This window comes from Bombus huntii, chromosome 7 (genome assembly GCF_024542735.1).
Source record: "Bombus huntii isolate Logan2020A chromosome 7, iyBomHunt1.1, whole genome shotgun sequence".
In the NCBI taxonomy this organism is placed as follows: Eukaryota; Metazoa; Arthropoda; class Insecta; order Hymenoptera; family Apidae; genus Bombus; species Bombus huntii.
Genome location: NC_066244.1, coordinates 6479201 through 6500169, shown reverse-complemented (window position 1 = coordinate 6500169; position 20969 = coordinate 6479201). Strand labels below are relative to the sequence as shown.

Here is a 20969-nt window from a genome sequence, read left to right as displayed (position 1 = left end):
TTTTTACCAACACTCGACACATGATAGGGCAGTGTATTCCTCGACGTTATTTGTTTCTTAACTCAGATGCATTATTATTATTATTTTTTTCTTTTGTAAAATCTATTATTTTGTAAATCTTTTTCGATTTGTAAATAGAAGAAATATTTTCGTGCCAAACATTTATGTAACGGGAGTATGGAATCGTTGTCCTTTTCAAAGAACGAGCCAATGCGATCGAACCAGGAGGCGTGACAGCTTTCTTATTTTTACATGCATTATACAACGAATGCGTCGCCTCTATTGTACTTTGTGCTTGTTCTAGCATTCCAATTGCATTTGCAGGAGCATATGAAATTTTGATTACTACGAATAATCGTTTGAAAAAATTAAAGTAAATTTAGTTGAATAAAAAAACATTTAATTATTAATTCAGTCAAGATGCGAGAGAATTTATGGAATATGTATGGAAACAACGATTGTTTAAAAAGAAGTTAACGACGTAAACTTTGCCTTATTTCGCTTTAATTTTGTCAGTTAACACACTACCAAAGTTACAGTAACTAATGTAATAGGATCATGCTGAAGATTCATAAGCTGCTCCTATGGGATCTTCGTATAGGTTTCATCAATCAATATGACGTTTACAATACCCAAATAGGTACATCGATTTCCTCAGCAACTTAAACCGATAGGATTATGCTCTATAATTTATATTAAAATTCCATCATCCTTTATATAAAAATACTTTATATGAAAATATTTTGATCCTGATATTTCCCTACCTTGCTGCAGGATTACGGATGATGTTGCACACAGGAAACAAAAATCACGTCAAAAAGTCACCAAGTTAAACATGTTCGATATAGAAATTGCGCATGGCGATTTTTATAGATTTTCATAGTAAACCGAGAAGACTATGCTCCACAACCTTTATTAAATTTGACATCATCCTTTACACTAAATCGCGTTTGAATATATTTCTCCACCTACTTTCTCGATATGACGGAATAGAAGAATAAAAGCAGCTCTAAAAACCATCAAATCAAGCCTATTCAACTAGAGATCGGGACTGGCAAAACCAACGAAAAGTTAATTAAAATCCCATCGACCGACAACGATCGATCATTCGCAATGACCACACTGATCGATCCAATTGTGAAATTACCAATATCCAGCAGCACAGCGACATTAACGAAGCAAGAAACGAGCTATCATCCACGTCACGGAGAGAAGGTCCGTTTAATCGAAACGGGGGAACTAAGCGTTCAAAGTGGGTCATCGGTATGACCAAACCGGATATCTCTGAAAAGACGAAAGTCGCGACCTTCTCTCGCGTCGGATTGCCACGTTCCGCATTGTCTCCATTCACAAAGACGCGCGTAACCGCGTCGCGGCGATGTTATCGGAGTCCCGTATAGGTTGGTCTACCGTTGTGTGCGGAGGGTTCGCCGTTTTCCCCTAACCTCGAGACGAAACCTCCCGCCACCCCGACATCCCTCAGGTGCCCACATCTCCCACCCAATTGGGGATTCGATCGACGTTGCTACTTCCAAGCGTGACCACCCAACCCCGTGGTGGCGCCTGCGTCGAGACGCCCCGTAAACACACCAGGAGAACCACCAAGGGAGCGAGTAGGATACCCGTGGACCAGCCTCTCTTCTCTCTGCACCACCACCGCCCCTTGTCGACGATTCTTGTCAACCGTCACGGGAATTCTCTGACCTGCGCGAGGAGAACCACTGGCTGAGAATTTCGTACGGCAGGATCTGCTTTTTACAGGCAGAGAGAGAGAGAGAGAGAGAGAGAGGGAGAGAGAGAGAGAGAGAGAGAGAGAGCTTCTCCGTGTGTTCGTTGGATCTACGCCGTTGTAGGTGTCGATATCGAGCTGGTGGGGCGTATAGAAACTCGAGCACGAGTGTGGGTGTAAACCACGTTTGAACGGTGCACGGTAGGTATACCGCGGTCTCGTAGGACTAGCCAGCGAGTTGGTGTTTGTAGGATCCCTATGTAAGATACAGGAAAGGGTTTGGTTAAGATAGATCTTATCAGGAGTCGTTGAAAGAGCAAAAAAATAACTGGTCCCAGCAATGACAAACGTGACAGAAGTAGTTCAGGAAACAACCTTCCCGTTGTTAGGCTGGCAACAGATCTGCGATACAAGTGTAATAGAATTTTCAGAGGAGGAGGTCCTAGCCTCACGGGTCGTTCATCAGTCACCCCCGTTGACGGGGCAACAACAGCGAAGCTTCACGGGTGACGGATAGCAAATTTAAACAACCCTGCGTGCAGTTGTACCACTGTTTCGCTACATAATCTCACAACCCTGTTATCTTGTAACCCCGTTCACGCACACGCGTGTATGTATACGGTCAGGGGTACAGAGAGAGAGAGAGAGAGAGAGAGAGAGAGAGAGAAAGAGGATACAGAACATTAACGTTAATATCAGCGTGTTGATGTTGCTACGCTCAAGCTGGATAGCAGCTACTCGGTCGGTAGCGGTAGCAGTAGAGCAGGATTTCGCAACGAGGGCTACGGGTATTGGTAATATTCTCAACATACACATAGCGAGAGTTGGTAAGGTTGTATGGTGAATCCGTTGGGTGGTATTAGTGAAGGAAGTGGAGGTGGTTGTAGAAGCAGTGGAGGTGGATGGCGACGGTGGTGGTGGTGGGTGACGGTAGTGGAGGTGGAGACGGTGGTGGCGGTAGTGGCGGTAGCGGCGGAAGGTAGTTTCTGGGTGGTGGAGGGCGCGGATCGTCATCCGCAAAGTCGTGCGTTCACCCCGTGCCGCGACGACAACAGGGCGTCGTTCGTTCCGGAACGAGCGACGCTGCGTCGAGTTCGCTGGGGGTCCCGTCGCGAACTTTCCTGTCCTGAATGAAGCTCCGTATCCTCTCGGGCCGTCGTATCAGTGGTCGGTCGTATCATTGAACGTTGTGGTGCGCGCGCGCTACGAGACAAGGGGACCGTGTGCTGGTGGTGTTCCGTTCGGTTCAGTGTCGAGGACGAGGGGCAAATTCCGGGTCGCTGCAGTTCGTCGAAGTGACGCGTGCACGCGAACAGCTCAGTCATATCGCGGCCACCCGTAACACTTGGCAAGGAAAGATCGCAGGTGGCGGACGTGTATGATCCTTTCTCTGTGGAACACGTGGTCGAGCGCGGCGAGTCTTCGTGCGACACACGAGGCAGCGCTAGCCTGTCCTCGAAATTTGAGGTTAGGTGTCCATGTGGCACGGTCGATCGACTCTCCTCTAAGAACGTCCTTGTGAGAAGGACGTCGATTCCTATCGCTGTAGAAGTTGCTACGGGCGCGGACATACGCGGAGTGGGGTGTAAACGGGGGCGAGAGAGGTGTTCACCAACTACAGCTAGGTCTAAAGTGAATCTCGTTTGGGCGGTGGAAGGTTTACGTTCACGATCTCGCAAGCGAGTATACCGGAGGAGAAGAGATTATCGGAGGGTCACGAAGCAGAGGGGATCCTCGAGTTCTTTCGATAGTGCAACGTTGCTCGTGGAAAACACTGTCACGTGGATTTGCTCTCGAGACGTAATTAATCGGTGTAGTTTTGCCTTTTATACGGGAGAGCCGTCTATTCGGTGGAGAATCGTTGTGATCGCGAGAGTACGTATCTTTGTGTTCGTGTCTCGATCCTAACGTCGATCAGTGCGTCGAACCGAGGGTAAAGATAAATGACGGGTGATGAATGGATGAATCCAAGCGAAACAACGGTATAATCAACCGGTATATTTATAGATAACGGGCTCGCTGGATCGACTCGTTAATTAGCGGTCGATCCGTAGTAAGGATTTCGTGGAAAAAAAGGTGTTGGCGTTTGTCGAGAAGATAAAATGCAGTCGCGCTCCATGTGGATGGAATCGTTTTCCGTCGAATGAGAAAAGTCTTGTGTGTTTTCAGTGATAGAGAAAGGCCGAGTTACGACAGTTTTTCAGTGAAGTGTTAAACGCAAGCAGCGTCAGAGTTGTGATCCAGTGAAAACGTTGTTCAGGTGTACATCCAACAGGTTCCACGATGAGCCCATTGAAACACGTTCGAGAATCGAGCCTGTCCTTCTGATTCGTCGTGGCGTACATCGTTTTGGATTATGCTCTGTTGTTCAGCTTTAAACGTCGTGGATTCCCGCCCTATGTCGCTAGGGCGAGCACGTGAATCAACCCTCATAACGAAAATCGATCGGCTCGCTGGCGTACGAAACGTGGCCTGGTAAGTTCTATAAGAGAGAACCCCGACATACAGTTCGACGTGATATTCCTCGTAATATTCCGGCTCAAAGTTTCGCTCTTGCTCGTTCAACGAACGAGCCGAATCATACCGCGAAACAGCGACAAAAAAGGAGAGTAATCTTGGGAGAGTTTCGCGGTAAGAGCAGCAAGAATAGTTCGGCCCATCTGAGGGAGGCATCAAAATTTATAGGAGTTCGCGGAAACTTCTTCAGTTCCGAATGAAAGTCTTGGAATCTTTCTTGAGCTGCAACCGGAAGACTAGCCGGTTTCCACAGATTTTTGCACGATAAGAACCAGCTGACTTCTCTTAAAAGAACGATAAGGAGATAAGGGAAGCTTACTCGAACTTGCCCTTCCTTTCGATCATCGGATTTGTTCTTCGGCACTTGGAGATTCGAATACCATAAAGCCAACCTCGACGCGTTCGTCTATAATTAATCATGGCGTCCCTGAGCGCTCTTTGACTTCTGCAAGTTTCGTCGCCGTTTAGCTTTCCGAACGCGTCGGATGGCTGAAGATCATCAGCATTTCAATGAACTTCGCTCCTGCGCATCTTAAAGCTCGTTATGTAACGGCTTCCGCCGCGGTTTCAGAATTGAAGGCTTTCATTTGGATGTTAATCAACGACGTTAAGCGTTCGAGGGACTGAACGTGCTTCTTCGTTCGCCATATTTTCTTCGTCCTCTCTTTTTCCTCGCGTTAACCGGTAGCGGAAGCTCGACGTTTCTTTTGTACATTCACGAGATGCTAAGAATTTTCCTTTCACCGTGCTTCGAGAGAATTAAATGACACCAAGGTGTCGGCCAAAGGAACCTTTCCATTTTAACGTCTCTGAAAGGCTGAAACGACGCGATTCAAAGAGATCGAATGAAAAACCCTGCAATTGAATTTCCTTCGACGTGGCAAAGAATTTGTACGACTCAACCAAACGGACAAATATATTATATAATCGGTGACTTAATGTTGTAAGCTCGTTCCAAAGTTATATATCTAAACCTTTACACCTGGCTGGAACGACGAGTTTAACGAAACATTTTTCTTCGCGACTGGCACTCGATGCTAGACTCTCGATATCATATTCGCGTGCCTGCTCGAACGAGGGTGAGAAAGTTCTTGTTTACGCGGCCACGAAATCACCCCTACAAACATCACCGCGTTCGATTAACTACCCTAAGGTTTAGTGGTATCGACTTACGAATACTTTCCACAGCTTCGTTTCATCAACCATCGTCTCGATTATGACGATTTCACGATTCATTAGATCGTATCGATTACGACCAACGGTGTGGTTTGTCGAGGAATATCCGATTTCGATTACGTTTAACCATATTGCTCGATGGCTATTTGCAGGTAAAAATGGGTTGCAGGTTATTTGGGCGTGAATTTGTACGCTTCATGAGGATACCGAGAAGTTAAAAGTTTCTTTATGAGAAATTTGTTTAAACTTGATGAACTTGTGTTGTGCGTAACCATATTTCTTCCAAGAGAATGGGTTTCGAGATGTGCTTAATGCAATGAAATACTCAAACCTGATGTTGTCCTATAGTTTCAATGATATTGCTAATGATAATGAGATAAATCATTTTTCGTCGAAGCTTCGATCATGTTCGTAATGGTGGAAAGTAAATGATGGAAAATTTATATAGACATTTACAAAATTTAACTCGTGGAACCTGGATTATGTGCAATCATATTTGTTTGAGGGGTTCGAATTTGAAGCGTTCTTAGTGCGATCAGATCTAGAAAATTTGTCATACTTTTATTGATTTATTATTCGATTTCGTTGAATAATATTTCTCAATGATTTTTCGATGGAATTTCAATCGTGGATTGTACAATTGGTAGTATTATTCAATCTTGAAGGTGTGTGATATACTTTGAAGAATTTTGTGACATAATTTCATATTTTAACTTTTTATCCATCTCTTTTTCTCGTATGTTTAATGATTTTAGGGCGATTGGAATTTACATACATACATATAAAATTCATTATAACTAAATATACAATATGTGAAATTTTTATTTAATTATACGTTTATTGTATTATATAGTTGTTTCTTTTTAATTGTATATAGTTATTATATATAGTATTTAGTTTTATATAGTTGTTTCTAAACTAGGATACCTGATATCATAATTTTAAAAGGAAATGTTAGTGAAAACACGAAGCATAGTGGTATGAAATGTTAATATGACCGGTAACAAAGTTTATCGCTGTTTAGCGAAGCAAATATTGCTGTTAAATATTTCACAATGCACTTTTACTCTAGAACTTTAATGAAAGTGGTAAATATTTCTGAAATGAGGATCATCTAAAACTTTCAGCTGATGTAGTTTGAATAATTCAGGTTTGACGTTTTACGTAGCACTGCACACCAACTATTACATGTAGGAAATAAACTATTTCACGATCCATTTTTATATTCTAAACATTTTTAACGTTAATCCTGTTTGTCTATTCATTCTCATAGAATTAAGTTCGTTACGTCATTATATGACTTCGTTAAATATTATTAAATATCATTGCAATTATTTATCACAAAACCTAATAAGGCATATAAAATTTTAACTCAAATGGCTTATTCTAAATTGCAAAATTATACTATAAAATATTAAACCAAAAGCACAGAATTTCTTCCTGCACCTAATACATTAAACTCGAATTTTTTACCACTTCTATCGACCGAATAAAACAGAAATACACGATAAATAATCAAGATAATCTAAAATTAGTCTCAGTACTCTGTAACGGGACGAGGCAGCAAATAACGAATACTGCGTTTATAACAAACTTGTAAAGCCGCGTATCGGTAGATCGGGGTAGCCGCAATCGTATTCAAGTGGCTCCCAAAACGTTCATGCAAAACGGCTCATTTGCATAGGGAATCTACACAATCGCACTGTGTCTGGACAATTATTATCGAATAAACGTTTACACCCATCGAGATATTCTCGACGTATGTATACTGCCATGTCCATAAGTCACCGGATACTTGCCTACTTGAAGCAGAGTGTAGAATATCCGTACCTTTGACATTACGTAAATATTAACATTTGACGCAAACGTCAACTTCGTTTCACAATATGGATCGTTTCATAGCATAAAATCGCGCATATTCTAATGCAACTGAGTAGTTTATGGATCGATTACGGATTTTTATCCCATTTACAGGAAATTGCAAAATTATACAGAGTGCGCGTAGTATGAAGATATACATAAAATATCCAAAGTGCAGTGCTTTTCAGAATACTTAATAAGAAAGGAAAATAATTTTCAACCAAGCTTCTATCTTCCGTATTGTGTCATCGAAAATATAAATTTGTAAAAAAAAAGCCGCAGTATTCTAATTAATAAACAACAGAATCAATTCAGAAGTTAATAAGATCTATTTAAATTCTAGCAATTATTTTGTTCAAAATAAGCACAAGTCCGGTGGACGAGATTATGGGCGAATTGCACCTCTATAGATTCAAAATTCCCTGTAGATTCGCGAAATCGTTGCTCGTAGAGATTTCACGTATATCTTGCAGGACAGGCTCGTACCGATTCGTCGATCCCAATAATCAAGGACAAAAAGCGACATCCGTGTTCCTAATTAAAGCCGTGCACGGCTCAAAGATGTCATCGACGAAACTGATTAGCCGTAATTGGGGTTCGAAGCCTCGGGGCGAGCACGACCCTCCTGTTTTGACAGTCCGTATTGGTAGTCGACATCGGATGACCCGCTGCACCAGCAGCGTACACAGGTGGTCGCTGGATTACCCTCTGCATCGTACGTGAAACGCGCTGATAAAAGTGGAGAATTGAAATTCGCCGGATTCATCCGTCCACGGATTATGCTGGCCAGCAAATTTTACTCTGCTCTGTCTTCTTTTTATGTTTTTCTCTTTCCCTTTCTCTTTTTTAACACAGTAAGTGCCAACATTGCGTTAACGCATTCTATCTGCAATTTGTTTCGACCAATTTATATCCTAGAGTTCTGTTATCTAATATTATAGGCACAATTATAGACATCTTTTATAAATATTATATTACAGAATATTCGCGCGGATTCGTTACAACGATATCTGAAAAAGAATATCAAACGATCGGAATTGTTAACGCGGTTTCTTTGACAGTGATCGAAATTTATGATCCTCCGAAATTAACGGTCCTTTTATTAAAATGTCTCAAACTTTTAAAGGAACTCTGCCTTAAAATTGCTTAAAACCTTAGAACTTTAAAGAAAAAATTATCCTGATACCTTTACTGATAAATCCTAAATTGTAACTGTCAGAAATAGCACGTCACTGTCGTATCATAAACCATATCTAATAGTACAATCTGATGGGGAAAAATATGAGAACTAGAAAGAGGCTTAAAAGAATATCCTAAAACCGTTATTGAAAATCGATTCTAAATTTCTTTGAAAAACACCATAACAGTCACTGTCACGTCATGAATTACGCCTGACACACAAACCCTAACGGAAAAGATCGAAGTTACGATCATAGTTCCCATGGAATTTATTCGGAATTGCGACGTAATCGAACTCTGGTTCTAATTATCGTCTAGCAGCTTGTGTCAGAGTGAAAATCGTGGAACAACGTGTATCTATGTAGGTGTACGATGGAACAAAACCCGCGTTCATCGTCGTAATCGGGAAATATGTGGATCAGTGGTGGATCGAGAGCGGCGAGAGCCAGCGGAGGAAGATTAATGAAAAACTTAAAGGTGAAGAAACCGAGTGGAGGGTTTAATCGTGACGGAACGCGATAGAAGAATAAATAAAAAGGTGTACGCGAAAGTGTGTTAAGGACAATCGTGATCGTTATTCGTTTTGTCCCCTTTCGAGAATTATAAGCGGTTCCTGGCCATTGGAACGCTTCGGCTCGTTGCCACGGCTCGATACTCTGTCGTCGTCATTCATCATCGGCTGTAATTACGCGATTTGCATCGAAATGGAAATCACGTCCGACTTTAATGGCATGTTAAGGGCAATAGATCGGGAGCGTCATATGGACTTTTAGAAATCTGCTGAGCGCACCGATAACGTTTGCGTTTACCGCATTTCCTGGAATGAAATATCGTCAAACGTTTCTTTTTTTAATGTATTTTTTATATATTTTGATAAAAGAATCATTTTTACGACTTAAATAGAGCGCTCTGTTCCTCGTTTAATCTTTCGCAATCAAAGTTTCGTTTCCTTTTTAAAGGAAAAGAAGTTGTAGTTCTCCGTTTGGTCCTGTCACAAATCATTTTATCTACTAAAATCTAAAGATCGAAACATAAAAATTCAGAAATAAGTGATTTTCGATACTAACATTGAAACTATCAAACCTATCAGAATCATAATACTTTACCTTCGCAATGAATAAATTAATGAGAACGTGCAAGCGCTTCTAATAAAATTAATGCTGACTTTTATTGACTCAGAAACACAAGTGCACAAAATCAATTATTTTCATCATCTCGTATAATATATTCAGGTATATACTGCAGATCGGTACCTAAATATGTATAAAACTTCCATATCACGTGACGTTAAATTAATTTGGCGTTAAAAAAGCGAGATAACGGGGAATATAGAAAGATGAATAGAGAAAGGGAAAAGAAAGAAATGATTAAAAGTTATTAAAGCATCTGTAAAACTATGGTACAGTCTTCTTTGTGCTCTCTGAAAAGGCTCCGATAGAGCAGAATAAACGAGTCAGTTTTATAATAATTGTATTAATTAAAATCAATTTAAATAACGAGCCCTATGCAAGTAATGGAAAGACTGGATTTAATTCAACGTTTAATTAACACAGGATACTATGGTATTTCAAGTTGCTCGAACGAAACGCTAGGCGAAACTTTCAAAGATTTAACAACGAAGAAATCATAATGACAGGCTTCGCGAAGTTACTAGCGTGTTGTTTCAATCTGGCGAGGAAATCGAAGTCGCGGGGATGGAAACTACGGGAAAACGCGTCGACCAAGTCATCCTGATTAATCGCCGATTCTAATGTCTCAATTTATGCCGCAATCAAGGTAATTTGACGTTTAATCAAAGCAGCTGTATCGTGAATCTACGACGCGAAGTAATGAATAGCAAATCGTAAACGTCGATCGGAAGATTTACTATGATGATTACGGATACGATGGAAATTTAAAGATCCAGCGTGTAATCACGATTATGTTAAATTCCTGTCAACTCTTTCGTGTCTAAATCATTTCTCTAAGAAACGTTTAGTCGCATATCCTATAGGTCTGACAAAAGGAGAAAATTGAAAAAATTGTTGAAAGGAATACTGAACCGAATGTATACACGCGGAGAGTATACATAATTTTAAGGAGCGAGGCTTTACATTATAGTTTTACAATATAAATATTAAGTAAATCATTGACTCTAAATAGAATTTATTAGCCGAAAAGAGTTAGCGATCCTACATCGAATTTGACTCGACAGTGTATTTCATACTATTCCTGTTATTTTCAACATGCAAAATAGATTCATTTGTTCAACAACTTAATTTAATAGAGATATATCAACAATATGTTAATTACAAAAACGTATAACTATAATCAAATAACCCTTGAATATAATATTGAATATGGTTCTTATTGTAAAGGGATAATTGCGATGAAAAATGATTGTGAAAAACAAATCGTAAATCGATGTGAAAATAATACGATGCATGTAGGCATAATTGGAAAATTTTCAAAAGATATTCCAAGCGATAAACGAACAAAATCACAGCTGACTCGAATCGGAGGTATATTTGTAAATAAATGTTTAACTAAAGCAACAATCAATTATTAAAAATCAATATTGTTCCGAATCTTGCGTATAGGGTATTGCACCGGTTTTGATTGTTCCTGTCTAATATAACGTTGAATTTAATCGAATTTAGTGCAATCAAGTGCAGCAAGTGTGGATAATGAAAAAGTTGATCGATTCACTTACCATTTTCGAAGAATATTACGCTGAACCATCGCGGAAGATTAAAATGTACCTCGGTCTTCTTAGATCCATGAGTTTCTTCTGAAACACATCAAAAGTGTATTTATATTAAAATGCACGTTTGTTCGTTGCTATTTACAAACTTTCTATAAATTGTCATATATTTACGCAGATTGAACGGATCTAAAAGAAATGCAAATCTTGCGTAAATATAAAACTCGTTATGAATAATGACATTTTTAAAAGGACTTTATTAACGAAGGATGTAAAAAGTGTGGATCGCTTAGAGGGATTAAAGCAATTTCCATATCTTAAACACGAAACTGGCGAAAAAGTTCTCGTACGTGTCTTACGAACCTTTTAGTGGTATATAAAATCCGCATGAAGCATTACTTAAAGTATAAACACGAAGGAGAAAGAAAGGAGGAGGTCGGTTATTATTATGTTGTTTTTATATGGACATACATATGTCGTGAATAAAGAAGAAACGACACGCTTTTCAAGCGCTGCGAAGAAGATACGTGCAAATGAATTTTTTCAGGACTATACTAATCCACGAGCTATTTTTTCCTTTCACTAAAGCAACGTCGGTCGTATTATCATGCGTATTATCATTATACATTTCAGCTATAAGATAAATAGAAAGTAGAAATATTTAAGACGATGTTTTAGTCGAATCTTACCGAAATATCGTACAATACTTTCTCTATTTCTCTGTAGGATGCAGATATCGTAACAACCAACTCTTCAAACTTCTACCTTTTCGTTAATTATAAAAAGTTAGTCTTCTAGAATTTCTACAAAACATATCTACGTTTAGAATTCCTATAAAATTGTCAACCAAAAATGTGATAATTTTTATCAACCCTTGTATCAACTCACCAAGGTTATCATAAAATTACTTTCTTAATACTTTATAATAATACGACCGCTGAAACTGGTGTTAATATTTACTGACAGCAGCGAAAGTCAGCGTTAGGAATAAGACGGCGAAACAAATAATTCAGACGTTCCCAGACTTAATGTAGATGCATTAACGCTAACACAGTTTGTCGTGAAACGATATCAGTAGCGATATCAATATACGATCGAGCGGAAATACGAGCATGCGACGAAGCATCGCACGCGAATCGCTCGTTAAACGCACTGTGAGCACTTTCAGCTGACCGCGGAGGAAAATCTTCAATCGTAAAAGCTTTGCAGTGGATCTGCCAGGTTAAATCTTTAATGTGCGATCCCCGGTAAATTGCTAGCTTGCTCTGCCGACGGCATAAGCGGCTACTCAGTTTATCGAGGCGAGATCTTAATGAATTCCTACGTTCGGATTATCTTAACGGAATTTCTGCGCTCAATGTCGCTAGTAAAATGTGATTTGTTGCATGAAAGACGCAACGTTTTACACTCGGGGATATCTTTATGGCTTAGAGAAATCGTTAAGGTGGTAATATTCGTTGTTTTTTTTTTTTTTACGAAACTTAGGTAAGAATTAATTAAATATTTCTTTTATACGATCAATTTACTTCAAGATGAAAGATGTAATTATTTCGAATATTATTGGATCATATCGATAGAAATACCGTCTACACTGCCGGACAGATGGAAACCAATATCTTCGTACGATAACGCAGGATCTCATATATTAAAGACGACCATCGAAAGAACCTGAGGGATGGAAATATGAAATTTTGTCATACCATTTCTCTTTTCGATCTCGTACTCGTGGATTCCAATGTTAGAAGAATTTGTTGATCCTATGGATTTCGATAACTTTTATAAACCGTAAATCATTAAACAAAGCGTATACAGATATCGAGAAAATATTTACACATATCCCTATTCTCTAATGAAGTGTTTTCCTATGAGATTCTATATTTCATTTCCATATTATCAAATATTTTTAGTCATGCCAAAGTATTACTAAACGATACAAAATCAAATATGCTCGAATCTAATTAATCAGTAAATGACAGCATTCATTCATAATAAACACCATGGAGTGCAAATACTTTCTGGAATTATGTTTCGATTCAATACACACTTCGAGGAAACTACACCTGAATTTAAAATATGATTCCAGAAAACGACATTTTATATATACCAAGTTAATGTAAAGCACGTTCTACTCGGAAAAGCAAGAATGCGGCACGATTCTAAGCAAGACCAAAGTAAAATGGGCCAATAAATAAAAGCTGTTTGCTGCTGGTTGAAATAACGAGCAGCCGCACCCACCCTGTATTCCCCAAAAATCTATTACTTTTGCGAGTCTCGTTTCAGGCGAGACCAACGTCCATTAAGAACTTCTGTATTAAATCGTTAACAATAGGAAAATTTGTATGATATAACGGCCAACCTCTGACTTGCAGTTGCGCGATTAAGTTGGATCGGTTAATCGAGCAGAACATTCGTTGCGTCTGCGATTGTGGCTAGCGTGATGAATGCCCTCACTGAGTTCGACAGTGGTTCGACAGTGGTTCGACAGCAGACGTTCACCGAGCGATTCGACGCGTGTACAACGCAACGTATGACAAGGTTTGCATGTTACAATGATGTTTACACGGTGGCAAGTCAGTCTACAGGGAAATGTCTAGAAGCAGCACGTGGCTAATCCGATTAAATTGCTATACTCCTTTAAACACGGCTGTCGTCATTAGACGACGAAACGAAGATTTCGTAAGATACGGCCGTTGTTAACGAACGATATTAAGACTTTAATTGAGCTTAAGACGCGAGAATAATCGCTCACCGAAGACTCCATTCGAAGATTATACGAAGATTACACAGAAAAAAAAAAAAACGTGGTAAGGCACATTCTCAATTTTCTCTGTAGGAAATTAATTTTTATATAATAATCCACCTTACACGTTATTCGTTGCAATTTTCAAAATTCAAGTTTACCGTACAAATACATTACTGTATTATCAAAATTGTCATTTTTTTCCTTTTTTTTTAATGAAAAATGCATTTGGCGCAAGAACGAGGACTTATTGTAAGGAAGGACGACGTCATTGAACAAAACTCGGAAGAAGGGAAATTTTGCTGTACTCGTGAAGCTCTTTGCGGACCCGTAGGTCATACGAGTGGATCGATACTTTGTGATTGATCCTCGCTTTTTCTAGGCTAGTGGCCTCTACAGGCGAGGGTCGCGTGATAGCTTTTCCCAAAAGATACGATGAATTATCCTAAAGGGAACATGACGTGATCGAATTTGATCCTACTCCCTTATTTATGGATGGTTTATCCTTGGAGTAGAACCTGCTTTTTATTCTGTTTGGTGGCAGACTCTCGCTGAGAAGGATTACACAGGATATATGCCACTCTTATTAGAACTCTAATATTTTTCGCAGAGTATGACGCTTGAATTATATTCTCTGTTTAATAATATGAATATCGAATCATAAAGTTCAGAAGTCTGAAATATTTTTGAAATAACAACATTGAGAATATTTTCTTTCGTTGATAAAGTTATATCCACGAAAAGAAAATATTCTCCGTTTCGATGATGTATTAAATGAATCGAAGTAAAAAGATATTGAACGTGTAAGTATAAGTATAACTTGTTTTCAACGAATTCAACAGGAGTTCGAAAGCCACAATGGCTACTGACGTAGAAAACGAAGTTGGGAATTTTCAGTGCCAATTAAGAAGTTCAAGAACGGTGATCTTAATCTCTAAGATAGGAACTGAAGGCAAGGGACCTTTATTGAATTGAAAATGGCGGATTTCATTGCTGAAACTGAATCAAGAATTATTAAAAAAAGATTAATCACCTGATTTACTTAATTGAAGATCTAAGAAATATCTTAGAAAGCTGATATCATCTTGTACTATTTCAAAAAACTTGAGAAAATATAGTGTGTACTTATAAATCTTTGACAGGTTCTAATTCCTATTTCTATTTATGGTATTTTATTACGGCATTTTAACATAGATCGTACTATAAGATACTATTAGAACATACAGAGTTAAAATATTATTTGTTGTTTAGTTTAATCTCATTCGGTAAAAGTAAAAAAAAAAAAAAAAAAAAAAGAGGAAGGATTAAAAAAAGTAATTAAATAGAATATTTCAAAGTACAGATAAAATAGCAGAAAAATCTTTAATATGCCAATAAAATATTTCGAACAAAAAATAACAGCTATATGGACAAATTTCCGAAATATCGAACGCTGAAACGCCGAACGTATTTCGCTGCGCTTTTCCGTACCTTTTCGTTTCTTTACGTCATGAGTGATTAATTTTTATCGTTCGAAACTAAGTTATAATCGAGAATGATCGGGGCAAGAACGATCGGCAAACAATACACAATGATCGATAAGAGAACGTCTGGGATATAGAGCCAACAGCTCCATTTCAGGAATCAACAAACTTCAATTCAACTTCCATCCGTTATCTCGTTATCGACTTCTCAATTAAGTCTCCAATGAACAGTTTTCTTGATTTCGTAGAAAAACAGGTCCGTCGCGAGATTCTCTTTGACGTCTCTTCTTGTTATCTATCAACTTTCCGAGAGAGAAAGAGGAAAGACGGAGAGAACGTCTTTTTATTAAGATACCATCGCATTACAAAGTAGTACTTAGAGAATGCTCGAATAAATGAAGACATAACGGCTTCCAATTTATGCGCTAAACTTGCAAAACTTCATTTCGCTTCGGTTAAGCGAGTTGCAGCTTTCTGCAAACAACGAGGACAACGTTAAACATCTTAGACTGCCAACACATTGCCTTCGATTAACGTTAACGTACGCTAGATTGGTATCGATTTATGGCAGACAGAAACTTGGAAACTCTGGTAAATTATTCGATTGACCGACGTTTAACTAGTATCGTAAAAGGAGCACGCGATTATTGCGCGCAAATTGATCTGTAATTGCATCTTGACAAGAAGAAATAGAGAGAAAGGGAGGAATTACATATTGGTAACTAAATATCGTCAATGTCAATGCGCGACTTGTAAATGTTCGTCGAACCACTGATAAATGTTCGTTCGATCAATTTGCACAGCGAGCCCGATTTAGCGAATTCGGAAGTAAAGTTTGATGAGTTTCGATTTTATTTTAACTGCAATGAAATTTTAATTATTCTCGAAACGAATAACGACCGCGCTTTGATTTTCTCGTCGGACATTTCGATACGAAAGTTAAATCGTGAAACTGACGACGATAAATCAAACGCGTGAGAGCGATAGGATTTTGTTGAGCGAGCGAAGAGTGTTTGGAATAGAACGATAGGTGTGCGACTGAAGGATATTTGGTGTAGGATGTTAGACAGGTGTGACTGAAGAGTATTTGAACAGAATGCTTGAGATTATCGTGGGATACCATCATAAGCTTCCCGTCCATGTCTTTTCGCAACGGTTGCACTCAGTGAGAGAGACAGAGAAATAGAACAAGAGGAAGAAATATGCGCGCAAGGATAATTATAAATAAACAAGAGGATAAAAGAGGGAGTAAAAATATATGTTTAGTTAATTATTGTTATTATTATTATTATTTATAATATATTCGTTGTTATTTTATTTAGCGATCTGTTCGTAACCAAACATTGCAACAAATGTATTATGTCGAAAGTTAACAATTTGAAAGATGGAATTAAATAATTACTATTTGATTTTTCAAAATATCAATGACATCGATGATCTTTGTTTCTAACTACGCCGTATACTCATTGCAATATTTAATAAAATATATTTCTTCACAATTTGTGCGAATCGATATATCAGATTAACTCTGTAATGGAAGAGTGAAAGATTTTCATTTCGCAAACACCGTTAACAGCGTTATTGAAAAAAATTGAAAATAGTGGGTTAGATTAAATTGCTGATCAGATAACACGAAATCGATATATTAACTACCGATAAAACATACTACCCTCTATTTCAAATACGTAAACCAATTTTAATGATTAAAGATTACAGAGAAATAATATTTATACGTAAACTGTCATAAATCCACAGCTATGTAATCCGTTCTCAAATGTCACTTGCAATATTGCAATTTTGAAGAAACTACACATCCAATAGCGAACGATACAAGGAATCCTGTGACACTTTTATTACAATTCGATGCGTCGTTCTATCGTTATCTGACCAGCAAGTTCCTGAATATACTGCAAGACTACTGCTCGAACGATACGATATTTTAAAGAAATGTGAATGTAAAGTTTGTAAATCACGCCGATGTTACTGAACATCTACGAATCGATAACGTCGTTGATTCATGTAGCTCTTGGGGTACCTTTGTTTCAAAAAGAACAATCGCTCGAAGGAACAAATTCTCCATTAATTGAAATCTCGTAATTAGTCACTTTACGTTCGATTCTCTAATTGCTGGAATCAGAGAATAAATTATCGCAAAGAAGAAATTTTTATTTCTCCGATTATCCTATTACTACCGAGAATGCTTTCAATTGCTGTCTTCGTTAAATCTGTCCTTTCTGCTCAAATATCGGGGATAAAACCTATAAAGGGATTATTGGTGGAAGAAGTAGCCTAACAAACCAGAACAGAACCGATGACACGATAAACGATTAATTCATGGACAGGACAATTTGTTGGAATGAAGTCTGGTCGGGACTTCATGAGAGGTTGTCACGTACAGACGGCGTGGTGGATTACAATGTCGAGCACGCGATATGTAACGGAGAAAGTGGGAAATCGAAATTTATGCTGTCGAGTTAGACAAGAGAGAGGTCGATCCCTTTATCGGCGGTTTGTGTGCCCGATTAATGGCATCGAATTGCGGTTTACCGTGAATTATTGCTTTATTAAGAAGAACCGAACAAAATGACGGACACTTTCATGACGAAGTACTCTAACGAAAACGAAAATATGCAGTTTAAACGTAGACAATCATTAACATTGTGCCGCATTGCAAAAAAGTAATATTTTAAAAAGGTACAAATTATTTTCTATTGTATCATACCTTTAGAACTATATTATGATATGCTTCAGATAACAGAAACCTTTTGTCTTTCTGATTCAAATTATGTCACTTTCATTTTTTTAATATTTTTCATCCAGACAGAACGATTGAAATATAATCGAAAAGAATCTCAGAGAATCTATAAATGACGAGTTACTAATAATTTGTACAATTTCGTGACACATATAGTTCTTATAATTTTGTAAGCTGTACCGTTGATAACTCGCTCAAATTATTCATATTTTTCAACTGTTTGTAACAAAATGATTATTGTATATTAAAAATCAGTTAAATGTTTATTTATTTATAAAATTATCTCGATATATAAGTATTTGCAAAATAGAGATTTCGAACAATGTCAAACATATCTCGTATATGACGACAGAAAGGCGCGAAGGGAGACTGAACTGTTGAACATGAGAACGCGACCTGCAAACGTGCGAACGTTGCTCGCGAGCCGAACCTACGAACGTGCCAATGTTGCTGGTGAACGTGGTTCGTAAACGTGGCCTGCAAACATGCGAATGTGGCTTATGAACGCGCGAACGTGAAATCGTTGTCTGCGAATGTATGAACGTGACCTGTGAATGTGCAAACATGGCGAACGTGGTCAGCGAATTTTGATTTTTGTCTCGAATCTTGATTTAAATGCAAATCTCTGCCAAGCGTCCGTAAACACTTAATTAGTTATTCTAGTAAGTAAATATAGAACAAGATTAATGAGCGATGCAATCAAAACGTCGTATCTGTGATTGCAGGGCAAACTCATTCTATTCAATTATTTAGAGGTGAAGTTGAATTAATTTCAACCGATGTTTACCGCGCTTTATTCTTTGATGCTCAAACATTCTATCCATCGCCGTATTAAAATTCCACCGAGAAATATTTAATGCTATTCCCTATTATCTATGTCGTCTATATAATATTTCATCAAAATTCCAATATCATCGTATCTCGGATAATTTCAGTGAACAATACCAAAAATATGAATATCACGCAGGCTCGAATCAAACTCCAAAACAATGTCCCTCTATAGAAAATTTTGATTGTAGATATTGCCTGATAATAATCGGACGAAAGCTTCACAATCGAACGTTGTTCATTTTGTAGAAACAACAGCCGATTAAACTTCATTCGCGTCATTTAATATTAATGATTAATTAATGATTAGAAGCAACGCTTAATGAGAGATACGAGTAAAAACAAAGTTCAGAAAAATCAATTACAATTAGTTTGAAAATGAAAACTTTCTGGGGGTGAATTACCCGACTTAGTAATTTTTATTCCTTACAAGAAAAGCAATAGTTGGAATAGCAAAACTTTGCTCGAAACTTGGAAGCACATTTCCAATCAAATAAAACAACAGATTCGCATTAGTAAAATATCTGAAATTACTTGAAGCCAATTGACTTGCCTACTAAATTCAAAGGAGAACTTAATAAATTCTCGTACAATTTCTATTCATATTAAAATCGTATCGATCGTAACGATCTCGATATAAACGAATCGCTGTATAAAAACGAATCGTTGCTGGTGATTTCGAAGCAACGTTAAAATCAAATTTAAAGGATCAGCAGTACAAAAACCAGAGTGGAAAGAATATCTCAAATTAACTAAATAATAATCAAACAAATAAAGGGATTCAAACCTATTCGAATTAACGTGAGTGAGGTTTTAAATCGATGGACAAAATGGAACAGGGGTTTAAATCAATAGACAAAACGGAACAAGGCTTTAAATTGACGGACAAAACGGAACGAGACTATGGCATTGTATAATTGGTTTTCGACATTGGTGTATCAGTTGAAAATGAACATCATAATTGCAGGTGTCTGCGGTTCTTACGGCTTACCAGTATTACAGGTGGTTGGCAAATTTCGTGGTGCACGTAACGAGGGGATCAAGACCGTATCTCCCTTTGCAGGCCGCCATTTGCAGTAAGAAGGGTCGGTTTCCGTTTACATTTACTTGAGTCGCCGGAAATTCCAGGTCACGCGTGTGCCGTGCTGTCGGCCTTTGATCGTCGAATCGTGAACAGATAATTCGCCGGCCGAGATTCCAGAAAATCTGCCAACCTATTTCAACAGTTAATGAAAAGACATTTGCACAGCTGGCGACTGCTTTCAATTTGCACAGACAACCCTTCTCCCTCTCTACTCTCCTATCTTATTCCACTCTCTTTTTTTCTTTTTGATATACTGAAACAGGATGAAAGAGAAGAGCGTTGTCCGATTTTGTAGGGTGTTATAATCTAGGTCCGTATACTTCTTCGTGATATAGTGAAATGCAGGGTAAGGTTTGTGTGGAAATATTCATCACGTTTAAATGTTACGCATAATCATTTATGTTTATGATGTTAGCAGTTGAAAATTGCAGAAAAGAGGCTAGTAAATACATTCATGTAGATTGTTTTATCGTAATGTCATTTTATCACTAAGAGTGTTATTCTCTTGAGAATGAAAGAAACTAATTATAGTAAATTCGTATATAATCCGCATGAATTATTTTCTTACTCGTACATTTTATTTGCTTATTATGCAGAACTGAGGACCGATTTATATATTTATTTATTACTCTTTGATCTAAAATTATTCAAAAAATTTAACGTCTTCCACGACAGAACTCCATTTATGTGAACCAATAAAAATACCAGCAACATATGAGTTCAGTGATTCTCCTCGCTATGATCTTTCGTTCAAATAATAGAATTTTACGTTCAGATAATTCGATTCAACTGAAAACTAAAATTTAATCCCAATAAACGAAATTTCATTGTACTGCAATTTCTGACAGAATATCGGTTGAACAATTATTTTACATTCCAATATTTTATCAGCCATTCGAAAATTCGAATTAAACCCTTGAGGTTCGATTCGTTTGAAAGCAATCATCTACAATTT

At 37.9% G+C, this 20969-nt stretch overlaps 1 protein-coding gene across 1 annotated transcript in view; it reads left to right on the top strand.

Annotated features, from left to right (window-relative positions):
- Nucleotides 1-2751: 2751 nt before the first annotated feature.
- LOC126867630 (uncharacterized) overlaps nt 2752-20969 on the top strand; it is a 647133-nt gene continuing 628915 nt past the window's right edge. The window contains exon 1 of the mRNA XM_050622333.1: nt 2752-4204. The gene's annotated coding sequence lies outside the window, so the exon portion shown is untranslated. The remainder of the gene's footprint in view (nt 4205-20969) is intronic.